Below are 24,309 nucleotides of genomic sequence, written 5' to 3' on the forward strand. Positions count from 1 at the left end.
CGATTCTAAATCGGGGTACACACCGTGATCATTCATCCCAGCAAGCTGGTACTCAAATTTGCCGATCTCGGAAGGATGACAGGCTGTCAACCCCCCTGGCGTTAATTCAGCGATCGATCGGGATTCGAACCCAGGATCCTGGGATCCCAAGCCGGCACCCTAACCGCTAAGCCAACAACAGGCTTTATATACCCATGGAAAAAAATTTTTTGAATCAAAAATACTCCTGGGAGTTACCCGAATCCACCATAGTTGGATTTATTGAAATCCGTTAATCCGTTCTCAAGTTATAACTTGACAAACAAACAAACAGACAGACAAACACGGCTCCTTTTATAATGCAGATAGACGAGTGGGGTCACCCGTGGGAATCCCATGGGCATGCATTTGGACATCTTGAGTTTGATGCTGCACATTCAGTTTTACAAAATGGTCATTGGCAATTTATCAGATCCACAAATGATGTAATCTACACAATGTATTTACTTCTGATAATGTGTTACCCCTCACTCATCTCCTCTCCCCCTCATTCATCTAGCCCACCCCCCACCCCCTACTCTCCCCTCCAACCCCTCCCCACTCCTCTCTTCCCTTTACTCCTCTCCCCTCACTCCCTTCCAACTCCTCCCCTCTCCTCTCGTCCCTTTACTCCTCACTGCTCACTCCCTTCCAACCTCCTTCCCACTCCTCTCTTCCCTTTACTCCTCTCCCCTCACTCCCTTCCATCTCCTCCCCTCTCCTCTCTTCCCTTTACTCCTCACTCCTCACTCCCTTCCAACTCCTCCCCACTCCTCTCTTCTCTTTACTCCTCTCTTCTCTTTACTCCTCTCTTCTCTTTACTCCTCTCTTCTCTTTACTCCTCTCCCCTCACTCCTTTCCAACTCCTCCCCACTCCTCTCTTCCCTTTACTCCTCTCCACTCACTCCCTTCCAACTCCGCCCCACTCCTCTCTTCCCTTTACTCCTCACCCCTCACTCCCTTCCAACCCCTCCCCACTCCTCTCTTCCCTTTACTCCTCTCCCCTCACTCCCTTCCAACTCCTCCCCTCTCCTCTTCCCTTTACTCCTCACCCCTCACTCCCTTCCAACTCCTCCCCACTCCTCTCTTCCCCCCTTTACTCCTCTCCCCTCACTCCCTTCCAACTCCTCCCCACTCCTCTCTTCCATTTACTCCTCTCCCCTCACTCCCTTCCAATGCCTCCGCACTCCTCTCTTCCCTTTACTCCTCTCTCCTCACTCCTTTCCAACTCCTCCCCACTCCTCTCCCCTCACTCCTTTCCAACTCTTCCGCACTCCTATCTTCCCTTTACTCCTCCCTCCTCACTCCCTTCCAACTCCTCACCACTCTTCTCTTCCCTTTACTCCTCTCCACCACTCACTCCGTCCGGCAGGTGTTCCAATCGAGCAGGTACGGCAAATATTAGAGGTAATTTAACTTTTCTCTTGGAGCAACACAGTGTAAATCCGCCCCCTTGTCCTGTTCATTCATTAGTGAAATGTTTCGCAGAACAATACACGCATGGTGACGTCATCGGACTTGCACCACAATGATGATTGATGATCTTCAACAATATTATCCGATACTTCATCCGGATTCATTACAGCTGCTCTTCTATATGTTTGCTGAGCACACATTACCCTCCAACGTCTTTTTTGCTCAGCATCCCGTGCAAGTCTGGGTTAACGTTCATTGGCGGTCTCGTTCTGTTCCCTCATTATTTTATTCATTTTGGAAATAGCATGTACAAACACGACGCGTAATTGTTACCACGATTAAGTGGCGACACGTAAACGATGTTACGCCCCCCTCCCCACGTGCAGAGTACCCAATTGTAACTTTTTATTGTGACGACGTGTAAAGAATAAAACATTCCGACGATATAAAGAATACAGCTCAAATGGAAACGTCCCTGGGAAAAAGTCTTTTGGACGGTGTGTAAGAACATTACCTTACACCTTTCTGTCCAGGGAAAACCAAAGTTTCTCTTTTCGATGCAGCATACAAAATTACATTTTTAAAATTAAAGATTTCAAATAAATTTATTTAATGTGCATGTGCACATAGCTTAGAAAATAGGAACGAAAAAATATCTCTGGCAATTTCCCGTCTGTGTTTATTTATTTGTTCCACATCTGTGAATTGCATGCATGTCCATGCACACGTGAAATTGAGTTTCTTTATTAATCATGGACGTGAACACGATTTAGCCTTGAAAACTCGTGCGAAAAAAAACCAAAAAACATCGATGGAATGAATGGAGTGTTTAAACAGGATTACCTTTACTTCCGTATCATAATACAACACAACAACAACATGCATTTTAAGGCCATTTTCCCTGCAAGAGCGGGGGTTAGCCTTGCGGTCCCCATGACAATCTTCTCCATCTTGCCCTATTTTCTGCATCTCTCCTTGTTATAACCCCCTTGCCCGCATTTCTTCTTCCACCATCTTCAGCCAAGTCTTTCTCGGTCTTCCCCGTCCTCTACTTCCTTCTACATTCATTTCCATCACTCTTCTCAACCAGTCACTTTCATCCTTCCTCAACACATGATCAAACCATCTCATCCTGGAATCTCCCGCGATGAAGCTAACTCCAAGGGCCTCGCACTCACTCACCGCAGGCAGGTTGGTGGTCTTTCCGTCTTCTACCGACTCCTCTCTGGACTTGCCCCCCCCAGCTCTCTCTGGGCTCTGTCCCGCAAATATTCCTGCAGGTCGCACAAGATCTGCCTGCAACCCTCTTATGGTTAAACTGCCAAAATCAAGACTCTCTGCTCACCTTCACTCCTTCATTCCTCTTTTCTCCCACCTCTGGAACAAACTCCCTCACTCTCTTCAATCCCACTCCACCCTCCAGGTCTTTAAAACAGCTGTTCACCACCATCTCTTATTTTCCCCCATCCAAAACCTTGATCTTTTCTACCCCCGCTAATTTTACCCCAATTCCACTTTTTTGAAATACCAACTTCTGTCCTGGAAGTCCTTGGTGTCCTTGTGTTTTATACTTCTCCCACCCACCCCCCCCTTCCCACGCCTCCTCCCCCCAAGCCCTCTCCCTCCCACACATCTCCCTGCTCTCAAATGTTGTGTGCTCTCAAGTGTTTGTGTGCTTCCCCTTCTCTCCCCATCTTGTCTTCCACTCCCTCTTTTTATATATTTTGTTTGTCTGGTTGATTTGTTTGTGAAGTAAATGTTCGCTCTTTCACGAGCCTCGATTCAGCATACAAAAAAACCAAAAAAAAAAAACCTGTTCCTCTTCACAACATCAATCACAGGCTCAATTCCCATCATTTTTCGCAATTCATCATTTGTCTTCCTCTCTCTCAACGATACTCCACACATCCATCGAACCATTCGCATTTCCACCCTTTCCAACCTTCGTTGCTGCTCTACGTTCATTACCCATAGTAGTGTATATATGTTGCTTCTGGGACACTCTCATTTTCCCATTGACTTACATGTTAATTTTTCCCCTCCCTCATTGCCCCTAAACACCTCTATTTCTCTCACCCTGTTCTTTACGAACCTTCTAACCTTTTGACATGTTATCCTTATTCATTAGACCACTTAAACAATGGTCCTTCTGTGTGAACCTGTGATCCTTCTGACCTTATGGACCTTTTAACCTTTTACTCTTAATATCATCTGGTGAATCATCTTTGACCCACTCAAACAACGACCCTACAAATATTTGTTTATGTGTGGGAAATAATTTAATTCTCCTACAACTCTCCTCACCGTCTAATACATTAACAAAAAATATGTTTGAGTTTGGTTCTTTATTAAGATATTTTAACTGAGCTAAGATAAAATGGTAAACCTCCCTCAATGTTCTTGTTTGAGCGCCTCCAGTGCCACACACTTTTTGGTAGGCTCTGCCCACCTTTTGTTAAGCTCCGTCCACTTTTTGGTAAACCCCGCCCACTTTTGGTAAGCCACGCCCATCTTTTACTAAGCCCCGCCCACTTTTTGTTAGGCCACGCCCACTTTTTGCTATGTCCCGCCCACTTTTGCTACGCTCCGCCCACTTTTGCTAAGTCCCACCCACTTTATAAACTCTTCAGCATTGTATCATTTCCAGGTAATACATTACATCATTTTCAGGGAATTTCCATCACATCATTTCCAGTTGACACGCCCAGGGAATTTCCACAGGAAATGACACACACCCAGCCCTTCTTATAAAAGGCACCGACCACACAGGCTTTTTCAAACACGCTTTCTGCTTCACTTGAGAATGGACTCCTATGCCGAAATGGAATGGGATAACTTTGCTATTCCTTGGAGTCCTACTACCTGTGTAGAACTCAACCTTCAGATTGATGAACTGGACTCGAACCTCTTATCAATGGAGGTAAGTTTGTTTATTTATTTATTTATTTATTTAATTTTTTTTTTTTTTTTTTTTTTTTAGATGAGACTCATGTAAGAGTTAACAAAGTTTATTTTAATATTCATAGAGCTTGATTTATACAAATAAAAATATTGTATTAAATTAATACATTGTTATTTTCTTTCACAGGAAATTGTATCTGAGATACGAAATGAAAATTCTGCTTTTAACACAACTTGGGATGAAGTTATTTTTTTGTTTGAAGACATTTTGAACAACCAAGACCCCCAGAACGAGTTCTACCTTGATGACCCAGCCAAAGAGTTATACCTTGGAGATCCACAAAATCCTGAAAAAGAGTTTTACCATGATGATACTTGTTGTGAGTTATCAAAACAAAACCCACTGAACAAGTTCTACCTTGATGAGCCAGAATACAAGTCATACATTGGAGACCCACAAATTTCTGAAAATTGGGAAAGGGGAGTTCTCCCTGATGGTCCGCAGTTATACTATGTGAGACACATCATAGAAACCCTAAAAAATTGTGAAATGGGAATTCTCCCTGATGGTCCGCAGTTATACTATGTGAGACACATCATAGAAACCCTAAAAAATTGGGCAAGGAGAGTTCTCCCTGATGGTCCGCAGTTATACTATGTGAGACACATCATAGAAACCCTAAAAAATTGGGAAACGGGAATTCTCCCTGATGGTCCGCAGTTATACTATGTGAGACACATCATAGAAACCCTAAAAAATTGGGCAAGGAGAGTTCTCCCTGATGGTCCGCAGTTATACTATGTGAGACACATCATAGAAACCCTAAAAAATTTGGAAAGGGAAGTTTTCCCTGATGGTCCGCAGTTATACTATGTGAGACTTATCACGGAAACCCCAAATATTTCTGAAAATTGTGGTTCTACCTTGGGGACTTGGAAAGATGGTTATATTTTTGGAGACTCGGAATGGGGGTTTTGTTTTGATGACTCGGAATGTGATACCTATCTTGGAGGCTCAACAGGAATGTGGTTATACCTTGGGAACTTGGAAAGTTGGTTTTATTTTGGAGACTCTACCTGTGGGGTCCATCTTGGAGACTCTTTGGATTCTAAAGCAATGAACAATGTTCTTTGTTTAATGACGCTTGATTTAAGCAATATCAAGAAAGTTCGAGGAAGAAAATGCTGGAAAATTCTTTCTTCCCATTTCTACTTCTTCAAACTTGAAAGCCTTGAAAGACAGAATTGGAAGAAGAGGAAAAAAAAAAAAAGAAATACATATTTTTTAAAAAGAAGAAAAAAAAGATTATGTTAGGGTTTGGGTGGGATTTTGAATGTGAGGGTTAGGGATGGGGTTGGGTTAGGGATGGGGTTGGGTTAGGGTTGGGATTTTGAATGTGAGGGTTGGGGTTGGGTTAGGGATGGGATTGGGTTAGGGTTGGGATTTTGAATGTGAGGGTTAGGGATGGGTTGGGGTTGGGTTAGGGATGGGGTTGGGTTAGGGTTGGGATTTTGAATGTGAGGGTTAGGGATGGGGTTGGGTTAGGGATGGGGTTGGGTTAGGGATGGGGTTGGGTTAGGGATGGGGTTGGGTTAGGGATGGGGTTGGGTTAGGGATTGGGTTGGGTTAGGGATGGGGTTGGGTTAGGAATGGGTTGGGTTAGGGATGGGTTTGGGTTAGGGATGGGTTTGGGTTAGGGATGGGTTTGGGTTAGGGATGGGGTTGGGTTAGGGTTTGTATATTATTATGACTCACTCACACATACACAAAAGTTAAGCCCCAACTGGAAAGTTGAGGGATTCTGTGTTTGGGGTTCACAGATTTAAAAACGTATCCCCATTATACACACACAAAAGTTAAGCCCCAACTGAAAAGTTGTGGGATTCTGTGTTTGGGGTTCACAGATTTAAAAACGTATCCCCATTATACACACTCAAAAGTTAAGCCCCAACTGAAAAGTTGTGGGATTCTGTGTTTGGGGTTCACAGATTTAAAAACGTATCCCCATTATACACACACAAAAGTCAAGCCCCAACTGAAAAGTTGTGGGATTCTGTGTTTGGGGTTCACAGATTTAAAAACGTATCCCCATTATACACACACAAAAGTTAAGCCCCAACTAAAAAGTTGTGGGATTCTGTGTTTGGGGTTCACAGATTTAAAAACGTATCCCCATTACATTTTATTTATTTATTTATTTATTATTTTCAAGGGTATTATCTGCTTACTTGTGTTTTTTGTAATTCTTGTGAGTAAAATGAACCCAAGATTTCTTCTCCATTTAAATCATATAATTTGTAGGTCCAAGGGACTGTATCCATTACATCAACGATTTTAAATAATTCATTAGTCCATCTCTTTGTATAACCTTTCTCAAAATGGCTTTTCCATTTGTATATTCTTACAATATCACCAACTTTAAACTTGGGCTTTCTCAAATTAATCTCCTTTTCATATTCTAATTTTGTAAATGTTTCTGATGGTTTTGATTTTGTTGATGAATGAACTGTATTATTGTAATTATCTACAATATCCTGAATTAAATACACCCATTTTTGAGAACTGAGTTGTGTGAATTTTTTATATAATTTCTCTTTTAAAGTACGATTAAAACGCTCAATAACAACTGCCTTTCCTTCATTAAAGGTGCTGTATAATTTAATACCCTTCCCCTTAAGAAATTTCATGAATATTTTGTTATAGAACTCTGTTCCCTCATCAGTCCATAACTTCTTTGGTTTCCTTTTATCCCGATCAAATATTCGCTTAAAGGCTAACATTAAAGTATCACCCCTTTTATTTTTTAAAGGGACAACCCAGGCAAATCTACTCCTCAAATCAATAACGGTTAAAGCATACCTGTATCCCCTGTCATTATTCAATTCAATTAAATCAGCGGACCATATGTGGTCGGTGTATTTAGAATAAACCTTCCTTCTTTTAAACTTTGTGATTATAGGTTTGTGTAATTCTTCAGCCAAAAGCTCCTCAGTCTTGATGACATCATTAGAGCCTAATAGTTTTTTGAGGAATAACCAAGACCAAGTTTCAATTTAGCATTTATCAAATTTCTCACAATAAACCTATCAACTTTCTCTCTCAACGTTGGATTTTGTATCAAAGACAAATTATACAACATTTCGCTGTCGGCTTTATGTTTTTCAGTCAACGTAGTGGTATCCCCATAAGCAATATCATGCTTCATACACACTTCATCAACCCTATTTGTAGGTTTAGACCAAGGTTTAGGATTGTTAGCCTCATCTAATCTTTTATCCAAGTTTGTTCCTGGACCACAGAAAGAATACCCTGGAAGGTGTAATTCCCCTGGAATTCCAGTTGTTGTAAATTTACTTCCTGACAGAAACTTTTGTATGTCTCCTCCTCTTTTAGGAGAGATGAATTGGCACTTTTTAGAGCCACACACTTGACATATTCCTTTTTGACAAACTCTATTATTTTTAGCTTTAACATAAGAGATATTTTTAGATTTAGTTTTCTTTTTACATTTGAGACAATAACTCATATTTATTTATCAGAAAAATTCCGACAGAGTATCAAAACCTTTTTGGTTTTCAACATATACATTTCAATCTTGATTTTTAAAACATAAAGAATCCTAAGGAATGCCTTCACTCTCTCCTCCATTTATTTACAAATAAAACTAACTAAAGTCAATTACACCGACATCATCAACCACATAATCTTTTCCTTCTTCTTCTTCTTTATCCCCACTTTCTCATTTAAATCTCCTCCCTGAAACTGAAGACATTGACGTCGTTATTCTTGAAAATAATATTTTCATTAGACTTCTCATTTCTTTATTTTCCTCCTCAGTGCGTTGAGTTTGATTTATTTGCTGTAATACCTTCAATCTTTTATTAATCTCACTGATTTCCATCTTTTTATATTTTTCCTCCCTCTCTCTTTGCTCCCTCTCCTCCTTCTCTCTTTTCTCCCTTTCCTCCTTCTCTCTTTTCTCCCTTTCCTCCCTCTCCTCCTCCTTTTTCTCCCTTTCCTCCTTCTCCTTTTTCTCTCTTTTCTCCCTTTCCTCCCTCTCCTCCTCCTTTTTCTCCCTTTCCTCCTTCTCCTTTTTCTCTCTTTCCTCCTTCTCTTCTTTAACTCCTTCCTCATTTATCTTAGCAATTTTTGATATCAATATTTTCACAGCATTCATTCTTTCTTTATTTTCCTCTTCGGTGAGTTGAGATTTATCTTCTTGCTGTAATACATCCACTCTTTTTTGAATCGCTCTGATTTCCATCTCCCTCTCCCCCCTCTCTCTTTGTTCCCTCTCCTCCTTCTCTCTTTTCTCTCTTTTCTCCTTCTCTTCTTCAACTCCTTCCTCATCCCTTGCTACCCTTGAGTTTAAACCCCAAAGAATATTATACATATACTCATCTGGATTTTGAGATATTCTTGTATCTATAATTATTTTTCTCATAATAGGATACCAATAAGATTTGTTGACGATTTCTAAAAGAGTTTTATATTTCATAACTTTGAGAAGTTCATTTTTATTTAATATTTTAAACAAGTCTCTATTTGTGGGTTTAACAATATCAGTATAAGGCCAGTTTTTTATGACAAAATTCCCATGTATATGCTCCAAATCATAAGGTATGTAATACCGAGCACCCTTTTCTTGTAGGTATCCTTGAATACAAAAATTATAATTCTCTTGTAGTCTTCTTCCTGCCATTTATGTATCAGAAATATATGTGAGATTAATATTATGACAGGTAATACCACCCCATCTTCCCACTACCAAATCGGTTTGTATTCCTCGGCTTTCTATCCTTATCTCATTACCTTCCTTCTTTGTCATGCGAACCATCGCTATACTATCATATATTTTTATTTTCTTAAAATCACGTATTTGTTGTTTACTAATTGTACTTCCACATAAATCCTTATCTTCACCAAGTGGATAATATTCTTCTTTACGAGACTGATTTAAATCATGTAGGTCTTCTATGTTTATTGAAAAAGACCAATTATACCCTAAATCAGGCATATCATACCCCCATTTATTAATTCGCATATTAACTAAATGTCCTTCTTTATAAAATTTAATTGTAAGCAGGTAGTTAAATTCAATGAGGAAAGGTGTATGGTCAGTATAACCAGGTGTTGTGGTTGTAAATTTTACTTGTTTCACAAAACGTGCTGTTTTCTTTAAAGATATATATTGTGATAAATCACTGAATCTAATCAAGTCATTCGCATCTGTAGGGTTTGGATAATTGATTAATTTATAAGTATTCTTCATATTAATATTTTTACTTACACTATATTTTTGTCGTTCAGCCTGTGCCTTTGTATAATAATTTGATAAATCAATATCCTGAGAGGATTTTCCAAAGATAGAACCATCTTTTCCAACATAGGTCATTTATATTAGATAAAAAATGATATCATAAAAATTTTCATTATTGTTGAGTTGAAATAATACATATAAACATAATTGGCCACAACATTTAGAATTAATTTCTTGAACTTGGAATGTTTGATAAACACCATTCTGTAAGAATTGTATTACTTCAACAGGTGGTGGCATACCATAACTATCAAAATAATATTTATCCTGACTATTATGAATACAAACCCAATGAGAACCATTCTGTGTGTCTAAATTCATAATAATATTCTTTGTATTCTTATTTATATGTATTAATTCATCTCTCATACAAATAACCACATTATCAATTTTTAGTGTTTTACAATACTTAGCTAGTTCTATATTTGATGTTGTATTCTTTCCAAATTGTTTAAACCATTTATCCATTTATTTATGAGAAAGATACAATCCATTACCCCGTTTAGTTAGTTTAACACCCGCTTGAGCGATAGAGGAAAGCATATCTCCAACCAACAATCTAGCTTTATCAGGTAGACTTTCAAGTTTTTGAGCAAAATCTACAATTACACCACTTCCACTAATTTGTTTCTCCAACTCCTTGTTATGTCTTTCCAATTCTTTTTGAGCTTTTAGTTGTGCCTTCCTTTCGTTAGCAGTTTTTACCGCTGCTGAAATACCACCAGTCAATGCTCCCGCCGCACTTAAACCAGCAAATAAAGGAATTAGAAACGGGAGAAATCCTCCTCTTGACTCATCTATTGAATATTTCTTTAACATAGGTTTCGTCATTTTAATTTTAAGTGATCCAACATCATTTAGTGTTTTTACTTGTGTGTGTGTGAGTAAAACATCAATTCTTACAGCTCCTTTTCTTTGAATTGTATTAACATTAATAATACAAGGCTTTTGATTTTGAATACAAGATGTTAATTTATTAAGATTGATTTGATTAACATATACCCCAACCATTTATTTATGAGAAAAAACCTATGTGATATTAATCATAACACCATTATCTGTATTAATCTGTAATTCTGTTTCCTCCAAAAGCAAACAATATGCATTAACCTCTTCACTCTCCCCTCTTTCAATGTATAGAGAAGTATCCACTCGATTAGACTTTATAGTTTCCTTTTGAGAACTCAGGTCAATTGCGTAGATTGTATATAAACCTTTAAATGCAACCATATCCAAAATAGGATCATTATTACCATTACTTTCACACACTTTTTGGTAGGACTTGTAGGCTTCCGCATAATCATTTTTTTCCCAATCAATTTCCAATCTATCTCGCGGATAAAATGTGCCATCAAGAGAAACCCGAAGTTGTTTCACCTTAGCATTATCACTCAGCGCATTATTCTTATTAGTACCCTCCTCTCCATCTGGTTTTTAAAAAATGAGCCATAGGTATCGTGGCTTTCCTTCAAGAACACCCAAATTCCAAGTGTAGGTAGTGTGTTCCAGTTTAACGTGTTGACATCTTCTTTTAAGGTATGATACATTTAGCGGTTTCTTTGAGTTAAGTCTTCTATTTAACATCTCCTCCGTTTTAAGATTAGGAGTATATTCATTGATATACCAACACAAATCATTAATAACAAATTTATTATTGTCGCCAAAAGCATTTTCAGCCCCAAAAAGCAATCTATTTACATTATCATTCCTTTGTAGTTGAAATCTAATTTTAAGACCATACAAAACTTTATCATAATCACAAAATCCAAATATACCTTTAAGAGGTACTGCTACGGTAAAACTATTCTCAGCTTTTGCGTCATCATTATACATTGACTTCCTTTGACTATAACCAGGGTCTGTGTTTGTTCCCGTTGACATATCAGGAATAAAGCCTTCAACAGCTCCCTTACCCATTCTATCACCAAACGAATATAGTGTAAATTTCATCATTTCAGATGTAGCAGAGACATAATCAACCGCTTCAACCTCTTGTGTTCCAATATACAGGCGAACACTGTCAAACATTTTCCAGAAGAAATCATTTACGAGTGTAGCATTAGTATTATTCGCAGCCTTAGTGAATTTAAATTTACACAGCAAGAAACTATCAGCTATATTCAAGTAAGTTTGTTGATTATTTATTTCAAAACTTTTTGTTCCGTTTGAATTCCAGTCGGTTCCTGTAATAGCATTTACCTTAAAATAGTCTTCCTTTTTAGTAGAGTTTGAAATGATAATCGTATCATCCAAATCATAGATACTATCAATCGCTTCCATACTTGTATTTATATAGTATTAAAATTGTTGAAACCCTGACCCAAGTATTTTAATGATTTTTTGTCGTTCTTGTGAAGATAGTTGAGTTTTACCTTTTTTAATTTCTTTGATTGCTTGTAATTTATGGGACTCCTTTTGAGCATCTTTTATACTCTTTACAACACCTGCTACATTTCCCATGAGAGAAGCAGTTGAACCAATTAGGTCTTTATGTTTAAGAATGGTTGAACCAATACCCATTAGAGTATCAATTATCCCATCTCCTTTATTTCGAAATTGATGACCCACACCCCGTTGTCTCTTAGGTTTATAGTATCCTTTACCCACATACCTTGTATAGTCTGGTGAAAGGAACATGCCCTCCCCTGTAATTATTTTATATTTTCCCAACTCGTGTTTTCTTACAATAACCATTATTTATTTATTGAAAAACTTCACGTAGGTGAATTCTGATGGATATAATTTCATCATTAAAGGATATCATACGATTATCTTGGTCGGTTATCCTAAAATTTACTCTGTATATGGTTTTTCCTGACACAGGTAAATAGACAAGATTTTTTGGTTCCATATTAAATTTATAACCAATCGGGGTTGAGTATGCACTGAATGAAAATATTGTATTTGTTCTTATTCCATCGTTATAAGCACCATCAATCAAATCACAATGAATTAATACTGAATTTATACCGGAGGATATTTGGATAACATTATCACTGTAAAACGTCCCGTTATTTTCAATCTTTTTTGAAGAGAAACCCAATAGCTCTCTAAACGAATTTTCAATCGTGAAATCAACTTTATAATTATTTTTAAGTTTAATAGTTGATTTTGAAGTGTGTTTTTGAATATCTATTGCAATATTTTTTGGTTCATCACCTTTTTCTTTCATAAGGCGAGAGACTTCTGAAGATATTTGAGAAATCTCGTAAGCTCCAGGTGAAACGGTTATAGTTTTATATCCACTTCCTGGATTATAACTAAACTTGTTGTTTTTCTCTGTGATATTAAACAAGGTATTATAAGTTTCCATTGACAATAAAGATGCCTCATATGAGGTAAGGGGGTCAAGTTGTAGTGGGTAAGGGAATGAAGCTGTGTAATCGCTCGTTGTGAAATTAAAACTAAGAATTGTGCTTCTCATCTTATTTAATATCTAATAAAATATCTTTGTATTGACATTTATTAATTATTTTCATATTCATCAACTGATCTAAAATGGCTGAGGATTCATTAAAACAATTGTTGTTTCCAGCCTTCTTACTACCTAACAACAATAATAGCCTATTAACTAATTGTGATGGGTCATTTGGAAGAAAACTAACACCCGAACCAAGCTTACTTAAAGCATCAATAATATGTTTCTCCTTCTCATTCTTCTTACTTTTACCAGCAACAGAAACTCCATAATCAAGTGCATTTAACAACTCAATATATACCCTATCTTCCTCTCTTTCCATATCAAGTGGTTCCTCAAAATATTTTGAACCGCTGAATCCGGGGTTTGTTAGAAGAAACATTAATCTTGGAGTTAATTTAACATTTGGTTGAGTAGAACTCAAGAACATCAATTCATCATTAAATATCAATACCTTTTCTTCCACAAGATGAAACACTGCTGGTTCTTCTGTTGGAATGAGACCTGCTCTGGTTTTTGAACCCGCCGAATATTCATTGTTTTGAAGAGCTTCCACAACATAATTAGGGGGTTGATTTACCTGCTCAAGTTTCCGAAATAATCCCTCGTCATCATATTCTAATTCACCAAGTTCTTGTTTTGTTATCTGACTAAAATCTTTGAGCATTTGAAGTTTTTTCGGAGTAAATTCTACCGTGGGAACTGTAGGTGATTGTTGAGTTTTCAAAAGTGGTTTAAAGAATTTCTCTTGTTTTCTTTCAAAGGCTTCTTCACCAGTTAGTTTCTGTCTCCGTTTCTTCTTTATCTCTTCCTGTTGTTTAACAACTTTTGAAACTAATTGTTGATGTTCCTTAAACTTTCTTTCTCTTTCTTCGGTATTCATTTTCTGTATTTATTTATTGAAAAATATCATTTAATGAATTGTAAAGGTCAATGGGAAAATTTTCCTTTTCTTCATCATTATAGTAAATGTGTTGAAATAAATCTTTTTCTTTAAATATTTCATCAAATTCTTTATTGGTATTAATACGAGTTGTTATTTCTTCTTCACTAATACTTGTATCTCTGCTTTTCATACGTTTGCGTTGAATCTCCTCATCGATATCATAACCGAATGATAAAATCTTAACTCCATCACCACACAATTGTTTAATAATTTGTCTCATTCCTTCAGGATTAGTTTCTAAAATCCCAAGACCATTAGATTTTACTTTATTTAACTCACTCTTACAATGTGAATATTTTGTAGAACCAAGAGAGACCTCCTCAAATATTTGACCTTCGTTCCTCAATCGCATATGTTCCTCCATTGAAATGTAGTAATAATCTTTCCCTTCTACTTCTCCTGGTCGCTTTGCTCTGGTTGTAGTACTCACAAAACGAATCATAGGGTGTTTTTAAAAAAAACTTACAATCTTTTCATTTTTACTATTCAAGAGTTTAGATTTATGAAAGTTCTTTCCAGAAGCAGATTTACCCACAAGGTTAATAATAATTGTTGTCATTTATATATGTAATTATGTTTAAAATAAAAATACATCCTTTAATATCTCATCTTGTTTCACAACAATATATTTATATTTTCCAATCGTGTGTTTCATATAATTTTCAAATTCTTTTTTACTACATAACGTAGAGCAATTATCTCTCCAAAAATTATTTACATCTATTGAATTTAACTTAAATAAAATAAAAGTATTGGCATTGTTTCTTATTGAGCGTCGAGGGAGTTGAAAATATGACTGACTAAGATAAATACAATTACAAGAAGAATGTCTCCCTCTTGTATAGTAGCTGTCCATTACTGTTTGGTTTCTCTCATTAACACAATCATCAAAGATGACGAGGTTCTTTTTTGATTTATCTAAATCTTGAGGTGAAGGTATATCATCCGTATTATCACTGAGAATACAAGTTATGGGTTTTGGTTTCGATTTTGATTTCTGTGTATCACAAAATAATTGTATTATATCTTCAATATTATAATCATTTAGTTTGTTTTGAAGTTTAAATAAACCGATAATGTCTTCCTTTTTAAGACCTGCATTAAAACCCTGTGAGAGTAGTTGATACTCGGGTTGAAAACTAGACTTTGTAAAAATTATTAAATTATCATAATCTAAAAAATTAGGACCAAGGAGCATCTTTAAAAGTAAACAGGTTTTTCCACATCCGCTTGAACCAACTATTAGACATCTCAATGAATTTGGAATGTTTTTATGGTTATTAAATTTTATCTTATTTTCCCAAACGGGTAAAAAATCATTCATTTATATATTTGGAAAACAAGTCATCTAACTTTTTTTGAGCTATTTTAGAAACTCTATATTTTATCCTGAGTTCGGGTTTAATTTCAAAATAATTCATTATTTTATTTATATAGTATCTTGTATTAACATTTCCATTAAAATTATTTTGAATAATAAATATCATTAAACCCTTATACATTTCCTCAATACAAATAGTCTCTTCCCTTGAAAGAAATGGTGTATTATCATCACAATACTTAACATTCATCTCTCTTATTAATCTTGTAAAGTAATTCATTTTTGGTTCTAATTTAAAAGAGTTATATATTTTTTTATATTTTTTATTATCATTAATTAAAATTAAATCACAGAAAATACATTGTTTATATGAACCCTCATTATTAAGCCCTATTCTATCACAAGCCGGACAATTCTCTAATTTATCATATGGAGAGTCTGGAAATTCTAAATATCCTTCAGAACTTATCATATTTATGTGGTAAATTTTTGCTTAAACTAAACGCAAGTTTATTCATTAATAAATACAATGTTTCAAAGCACAAAAGACAAATTTCAATCAATCTCTACTTCGGTGGAAGATATAGAAAAATATGTCAAAGATGTTAAATTGAACAAAGATAAATATGGAAATTTTTGGGTAAAACCAGTTATGGAAAATAACATGAGCCCCTCTATTTCATTTAAAGGAAGAGCTCTAACTATACCTGGAAAGACATCCATTAAAGTAAATCTAACAAAAGTTTCTCCTCTACTCCTGGCAATTTATTCAAAGCTTGAAAAAGTGATTGACCACGATACTTTGAAAAAGAATGATAAGACCATTAATAATTCTAGAGGAGACATTTGTATTTTCTTTAATAATCCAAAGGGTGTAGATCTAAGTAAAATGAATGATGTTAATATTTCTGGTGAAATGTCATTTCGTTCTATGATAGTTAGAGATTATTTAAAGATAACTTTTGATATAAAAATTGTAGAGATTGAATCTGTTAATGAAAGAAAGTATATAGATATTGATGGGAATATTTTTCTTGCTAATTAAATATGAGTCAATACAGCAGTGAAGATTTTACTATTTCATTGAACTCAGACGATAGTGATGATAGTATTTCATTGAACTTGGACGATGGTGATGATAGTATTTCATTGAACACAGATGATAGTTATGATACTAATAGTTTGTGCTCAAATGATAGTTATGAGAGTAGCTTTATTGATGACTCTGAGTATGATTCTGAGTATTCATGTGATAGTTATGACTTAGATGATTCTGAGTGAAAAAGTGTTTTAGTTTAAGCACAGCGATATATATAAAACGGAGCTGTAAAGCTCAAAAGTGTTTTATTTTAAGCACAGTGATATATATAAAACACCACGTTTTCTCACGCTATAAATATGGTTTATTGTGATACTTGCGAGAAGGAAGTAAAATATTATAAACAACATATTCTCACCGCAAAACATACATACAACATTTTAAACAAACTTTCCCCTCTTCCACCTGAAACAAAACACTGTTCTACATGTAATAAAAATATCCTCAAGAAAGGCTTCAAAATACATCTTAAAACAAATCTACATTTATCAAATTTTATCACAACTAAAAACTCTGATGGAGCATTCAAAGGACATATTAAAATAAGAGTCTTTAACTTCAAACCTCCTGAACCAGAGTCTATAGTTGATGCTGTAGAAATAGTTAAACCTGCTGTTCAAACGTTGATTGAAAAAACACTAAAGGAAATGAAACCACTTAAATTTTATATGGGAGTAAAATTAGAAATGACAAAGGATGAAGGAGTTATAGATGCACCATACATGAGAACTGAGCCACACTTTATATCTTCATATCAAGATTTTAAAACATCAGGAGTCTATGATGAACTTATTAAACAAGAGCAAGATGTGGATAATTCAATCGTAGGAAGTGGATTCAATATAGGAAAAATTATTTACATAGACATTCATATTCTTAAATCAGATCCTCTAAAAGCTTCTTCTTACATTGATTTACCCAGTGTTATCAAAAATAGAAAAGCAGTTATCAATATCAAAAATAAAGACAATAAATGTTTTCTCTGGTCTATTTTAGCACACTTACATCCTCCACATTTTCATGATGAAAGAGTATCTCATTATAAAAAATATGAGAATACATTAAATACGAAACATCTAAAGTTTCCGATGACTTTAAATGATATTCCTAAATTTGAAAAGATGAATAATTTATCAGTTAATGTTTATGGTCTAACAGAAACAAACAACATTCAGGTTTTAAAGCTTTCTGACAGTTGTAAACAAACTCATATTAATCTTCTATATTTTAATTCAGACGAAAATTCACATTATACATACATCAAAGATATTACAAAATTAATAAAACCACAAGTATGTAAAAGAACAAATAAAATATATATTTGTATGCGTTGTCTTAACTTCTTCCATACACAAGAAAGATTAGATAAACATTCAAATTATTGTGGTGAACATAAATCAACGGTAATCAACATGCCTAAAAAAGACTCAAAGATCACATTCAAAGATGAAAAGAAAACAATAAAACATCCATTTGTTATATATGCTGATTTTGAAAGTATTTTAGAAAAAATTGATACTGCTTCTCCAGATCCAAAAGAATCATACACAAATAAATATCAAAAACATACTCCTTGTGGTTTTTGTTATTATATCAAATCATCCGTTGGTGATAAATATAACAAGTTAGAGATGTATAGAGGCTCAAATACCCCAGAGGAGTTTGTGAAACGACTAGAAAAAGACTGTGTTCGATTAACCAAGATAATGAGAGAAACCAATAAACCAATGTCCTTAACAAGTAAAGAAAAAAGGGAATTTATAAAAAACAATGTCTGTCATATTTGTGAGGAGAAAATTGGTAAAGGTCTAAAGGTTAGAGACCATTGTCATCTCACTGGTAAATATAGAGGTCCGGCTCATCAAAGTTGTAATATTAATTATCAACTCCCCTCTTTCATTCCTGTCTTTCTTCATAACAACGCTCATTATGATACACATCTATTTATCAAGGAACTCTCAAAGACTTCTGGAAGTATCTCAGCAATTCCAAACACGGATCAGAAATACATTTCATTCACAAAAACAATTCACACATCTCCTATTACTCATATCAGATTTCTTGATACATTTAAATTCATGGCAAGTCCATTGGCTAACTTGGTTCAAAATCTAAAAGAGTTTCCATGTCTTTCAGAGTATTTTTTAGATAAAGATTTTCTAACACAAAAGGGAATTTACCCCTATGACTATATGGACTCATTTGAGAGATTCAATGAAACACAACTTCCTTTAAAAGAAAATTTCTATAACAAATTAAATAATAGTCATATATCTGATAAAGATTATGTACACGCACAAAATGTTTGGAAAAAATATAACATTAAGAATCTTGGTGAGTATCACGATTTGTACCTCAAAACTGATGTGCTTTTGTTGGCCGATGTATTTGAAGCCTTTAGATCTGTTTGTCGCACTGGATATGGATTGGATCCTGCTCACTACTACACAGCACCTGGATTGGCCTGGAGTGCGATGTTGAAAATGACAAAACAAGATTTGGATTTGATAACCGATGTTGATATGCTTTTGATGATTGAAAAGGCAAAAAGAGGTGGAATTTCACAAGTCTGCTCGAGTAGATACGCAAAAGCAAATAACAAATATCTTCCAAATTATGATCCAACGAAAGAGAGTTCTTACTTGATGTACTATGACGCGAACAACCTGTATGGCTGGGCAATGTCTCAGGCTCTTCCTTATGGAAAACTTAGATGGGTAAAGGAAAAAGACTACAAAAACGTTTTACAAGATGTATGTATCTCTACACAAAAAGAATTGGATGAAGAAAAAGTTGGTTATTATTTTGAAATTGATTTAAAATATCCAGAGGAACTCCATAACCTACACAAAGATCTCCCATTTGCTTGTGAGAAAGAAAGTCCAAAGAAAGAATGGTTGAGTGATTATCAACGATCGTTTGATATAGGTGAATCAACAGAAAAATTACTTACTACATTATATAACAAGAAAAATTATGTTCTACACCAAAGAAATTTGCGACAATATTTATCAAAAGGTCTAAGAGTAGAGAAGATCCATAGGGTTCTAAAGTTCAATCAAAGTCATTGGTTAAAGGGGTACATTGATTTTAATACACAAAGAAGAACAGAGTCAAAAACAGATTTTGAGAAAGACTTTTATAAATTGATGAATAATGCGGTCTTTGGTAAGACTATGGAGAATGTGAGGAAAAGACAAAATATCAGACTATCAACATCTTGGGAACAAGCATCAAAATTAATTAATAGACCGAGTTTTACTCGAGCTGAGGTCTTTACTGAGAACTTTTGTGCGATCCATTTGATTAAAGAGAGTATTGAAATGAACAAACCTATTTATATTGGAACAACAATTCTTGATTTATCAAAGTCATTAATGTATGATTACTTTTATAATAACTTGAGGAAGAAATATCAAAATGATGTTAATCTACTTTATATGGATACAGATAGTTTTATTTTGAAAATTAATACCAACGATGTTTATTCAGACATGAAAAGAGACATTAATATCTATGACACGAGTAATTACAGTCCAGAGAGTGAGTTGTTCTCTTCTAAAAATAAAAAGGTGATTGGAAAGTTCAAGGATGAATTAGGAGGAAATGTTATGAGTGAATTTGTGGGATTGAGGTCTAAGGCTTATGCTTATAAATACATTGTGAATAACGTCGAAAAGACTGATAAGAAGTTAAAAGGTGTAAAGAAAAATGTTATTAAAGAAACAATAAACTTTAAGGATTATTATAACTGTTTAACAACAAAGAAAGAAGAGTTTAGAAAGATTAATGGAATAAGAAGTTATAAACATAAATTATATTCAGAAGAGATGAATAAGAAAGCATTGGGGGCTTTTGATGATAAGAGGTTTATTTTAGAAAATGGAATTGATAGTCTCCCTTATGGTTATATAAGTATATAAGTGATAAGTTAAAAAGGGGGTTAGGGATTTTAACGGGCTACCGCCGCCTTTTTACTATTATATAAATGATAGAACCAAGTACCAACCAGACTAAAGAGTGGAGGTGTAATCAACCTTGGTATATAAATGGTAAACATAACGAATGTGAAAAATATCAAATAGGTATAATTGAAAAGACAACTGGTAAAACAATTTACAAAACAAATAAGAGAATTAATTTAAATACCGGTGAATTGGGTAAAAAAGATGGAAATATTTTTGAGTGGACGGAAAACTTTGATGGTTGTCAGGAAAATATATACTTTAATTTAAAAATGGTATGTGGCACTGGAGGCGCTCAAACAAGAACATTGAGGGAGGTTTACCATTTTATCTTAGCTCAGTTAAAATATCTTAATAAAGAACCAAACTCAAACATATTTTTTGTTAATGTATTAGACGGTGAGGAGAGTTGTAGGAGAATTAAATTATTTCCCACACATAAACAAATATTTGTAGGGTCGTTGTTTGAGTGGGTCAAAGATGATTCACCAGATGATATTAAGAGTAAAAGGTTAAAAGGTCCATAAGGTCAGAAGGATCACAGGTTCACACAGAAGGACCATTGTTTAAGTGGTCTAATGAATAAGGATAACATGTCAAAAGGTTAGAAGGTTCGTAAAGAACAGGGTGAGAGAAATAGAGGTGTTTAGGGGCAATGAGGGAGGGGAAAAATTAACATGTAAGTCAATGGGAAAATGAGAGTGTCCCAGAAGCAACATATATATACACTACTACCCATGTCTCACTCCCATAAATCATAACACTTCTCACACATGCAGCATACACCTTTCCCTTCAGCTTCAACGACACTCCCCTCCTTATCAGCACGCCACTCAGTTCCCGAAACGTCTTCCATGCACATCTCACTCCAGCAACCGTTGCCGAGTCTGATCCACCTTCTCCATTCAGCAGGTAGCAAAATGTTTTCACACCTTCCAGCTTCACGCCGTCTCCAAGATCCAACTCCAACCCACTTGATCCAACCCACTTCGCTCTTTCATGAGCCTCGATCTTGTATACAAAAAAACAAAAAAAACAACAAAAAAAAACAACACCTCCATCTGCAGCTCCCTCTGTGCACACCTTACATTTGAATGTAGCTGCCACACTGGTTAATGACCCTCTCAGACCACCACATTTTTGATGAACCCACTCAGCGCACATTGTACATTGAATGGAGTTCACTCCGACACCCTTCCTGCACACAGCACAGGGCCACTTCCCAGTTCTTTCCACCTCACCACATGCTTTACCACATAATGGCGACACAACAATTTTTACCGCTTTGCTTTGAAGAACGGGAATGAAGGGGGAGGAGCGTGTTAATATGTCTGGTTGAAGGCTTTGGGTGGTGAGGGGCTTGAAGCCAGATTTTAATCTTACAGCCGCCATATTGGTGCTCACCGTCACTGCGATGCGAAGCGAAAGACGCCTCAGAGCTGTCACATTCACAATCGCTGTGTCGTATGTACTCCGATACGTGTACCAAATTCCCGATACGTGTAACTGTACCAAATCAACAGTTAAAAGGATTTTGAGCCGATAGGTGTTACGGCCTTGGAAAGATCGATGGAGACAGTGATCTGTTAGCGTATTCACCGCCCAAATAGCTGTGTGGAATTCTCTCATGTAGAGATTAAACGTCGTTTGAACTTTGGCCGAGGTCATTATTTACTTTTAATGATGTTTATATACGAATGATGTTTAATGATGTTTATATTGGTTTTGGGTCGTCCTTTCCGCATATCTCGTGGGATTGTGAGTTGGAGAGACGGCCGTGATGGCGGGGAGGGGGTTGGAATTCTCTCAAGCAGGGATTCAACCCGTGTCCTTATAAAAGGTCTTTGTCCGAGGTCACCGTTCCCGATTGGTGCAGCCGTTTGTGCGGCACCCGGGAAAACAACATCGTCACAATGAAAACATCGTCACACTGAACGTTATGCGAACGCGAATGTTATGCGGGAGTCCAAACCTGAGAATGCTGGAAACTAAAGCTGAAATTGGGAAAACTAAATAGCCTATTTTACTCCTGGATATCCCAGGATTACCCACACAAAATATCGTTGCGATCGGTTCAACGCTTTTGCGGTACCTTCAAACGGACAGACAGACAGACAGACAGACGGACATTTGGTGAATTATAGTAAGATGACACTTACGTTTATTTCCAACTTTTATTCCATTTCACCCAGTCGAGAGTGGACTGTTGTCGAGCGTTTGCCACGCCAGATGCCTCATGATATTCCGCTGGGTGGTTCTTCAAGCTTAACTGTCATGGGATTATTGTCGTCTTCGTTGATACCAATCATCACAGGATTGTTATTGTTATATGGTTTTCCGTTAATTACCAAAATAACATTAATATATCCATTGCAACGAAACTGATCAAAATATTAAAAGTAATTGGCGATGTCTCTCCTTGACATGCATGGGTTTGCCGCTTTGAAGTCAAAGCAAATGCTTCTTTGCCCATTTCCACGTCAACTAAACACCAGGTGAAGAAACAGTTTACATAGCTGCAGGACTCTACAAGCAGTTTACGGACTCAATTGGGTCTAGATTACCAACAGGTTTTATTTCAGCCAATCAACTGTCTAGATTCATTCCCGACTGGGAAATTGGGATGTCAGCTGAACCACTAAGATAGTAGGTTTTTAGGTGAAAAAACATCCATCCGTTGAGAGTAATAGAATGGAAGAGCAGAGCAGACAGAGTTGGGTGTCGATGAAGCAGGTGGACATGAAAGTACCACAGTACACGTTGAGTCATTCAAGGTGAAAGGTGGACAGTATCGCAGTGGATGTTGTAAAGCTCAGAGGAAGAAATGGAAGATACCTTGAGATGGTTGGTGGTGGTTCGTCGACCCGAAGGCTTGGTGGAAAGAGCACGAGGCAATGGATGGTTCCACAGGAGGGAATTTAATTGAGGAAGAGGGGAATTAATGAATGTAGATGAACTTTAAGCTTAGGCGATAGCAGACCATAACAAGGGAAGAGCACTTTCTGTTGAAATAGTGTGTGCGACCTGCAGTAGGCAGGAATTGGTTGGAAAGGTGATACAGTGGGAGTAGCTATATCAGGAAATGCATGATAAAAAAAACTGCAAGGCCAACAACCTGTTGTGTCAAGTGAGAAGCAGACCAAGACTCATCCTCCTGTCATAACATGCCAATGACATCGAAGGCCTAAGAATGCACAGCCTCAAGGAGGACATGAGAAGCAGTAGCTCCACCCTATGGACGACAACTACTGCTGCTACTACTACTGCTGCAACTACTACTACTCCTACTCCTCCTACTGCTGCTGCTACAACTACTGATACCTCTCCTACTCCTACTACTACCACTACTGCTGCTGCTACTACTGCTGCTACTACTCCTACTCCTCTTACTACTACTACTACTGCTGCTGCTGCTGCTACTACTCCTTCTACTACTGCTGCTACTACTGCTGCTACTACTGCTGCTACTACTCCTACTCCTCCTACTACTACTACTGCTGCTGCTACTACTACTCCTACTGCTACTACTACTGCTGCTACTACCACTGCTGCTACTACTCCTACTTCTACTATGACTACTGCTGCTGCTACTACTGCTGCTACTACTCCTACTCCTCCTCCTACGACTACTACTGCTGCTGCTACTACTACCACTACTACTAATACTACTACTACTGCTGTTACTGCTGCTGATGCTCTATTGGTCCCAATTACTTCTACTTCCAAGGAGTTGGCTGGGAAATGTTTTTGGCCAAAGTCTTTCACAAACCGGCTGGACAGGAATTTGGAATTTGGCCATTACTCGTGCCCACTAACAACCAGTGCTGTCAGACAGGTATTCCAAACCCAACGTCCTTCCAATGGATGATGTACACGTTGAAGCATTGCCCTGCACGTGAAACAC

At 36.4% G+C, this 24,309-nt stretch overlaps 1 protein-coding gene across 2 annotated transcripts in view; it reads left to right on the top strand.

The window, feature by feature from the left end:
* Positions 1-24,309, top strand: part of LOC137439136 (uncharacterized) — an 83,710-nt gene that overhangs the window by 55,984 nt on the left and 3,417 nt on the right. The window lies entirely within an intron of this gene.

The sequence above is a fragment of the Myxine glutinosa genome, chromosome 13 (assembly GCF_964187855.1).
Source record: "Myxine glutinosa chromosome 13, kmMyxGlut1.1, whole genome shotgun sequence".
Classification (NCBI taxonomy): Eukaryota; Metazoa; Chordata; class Myxini; order Myxiniformes; family Myxinidae; genus Myxine; species Myxine glutinosa.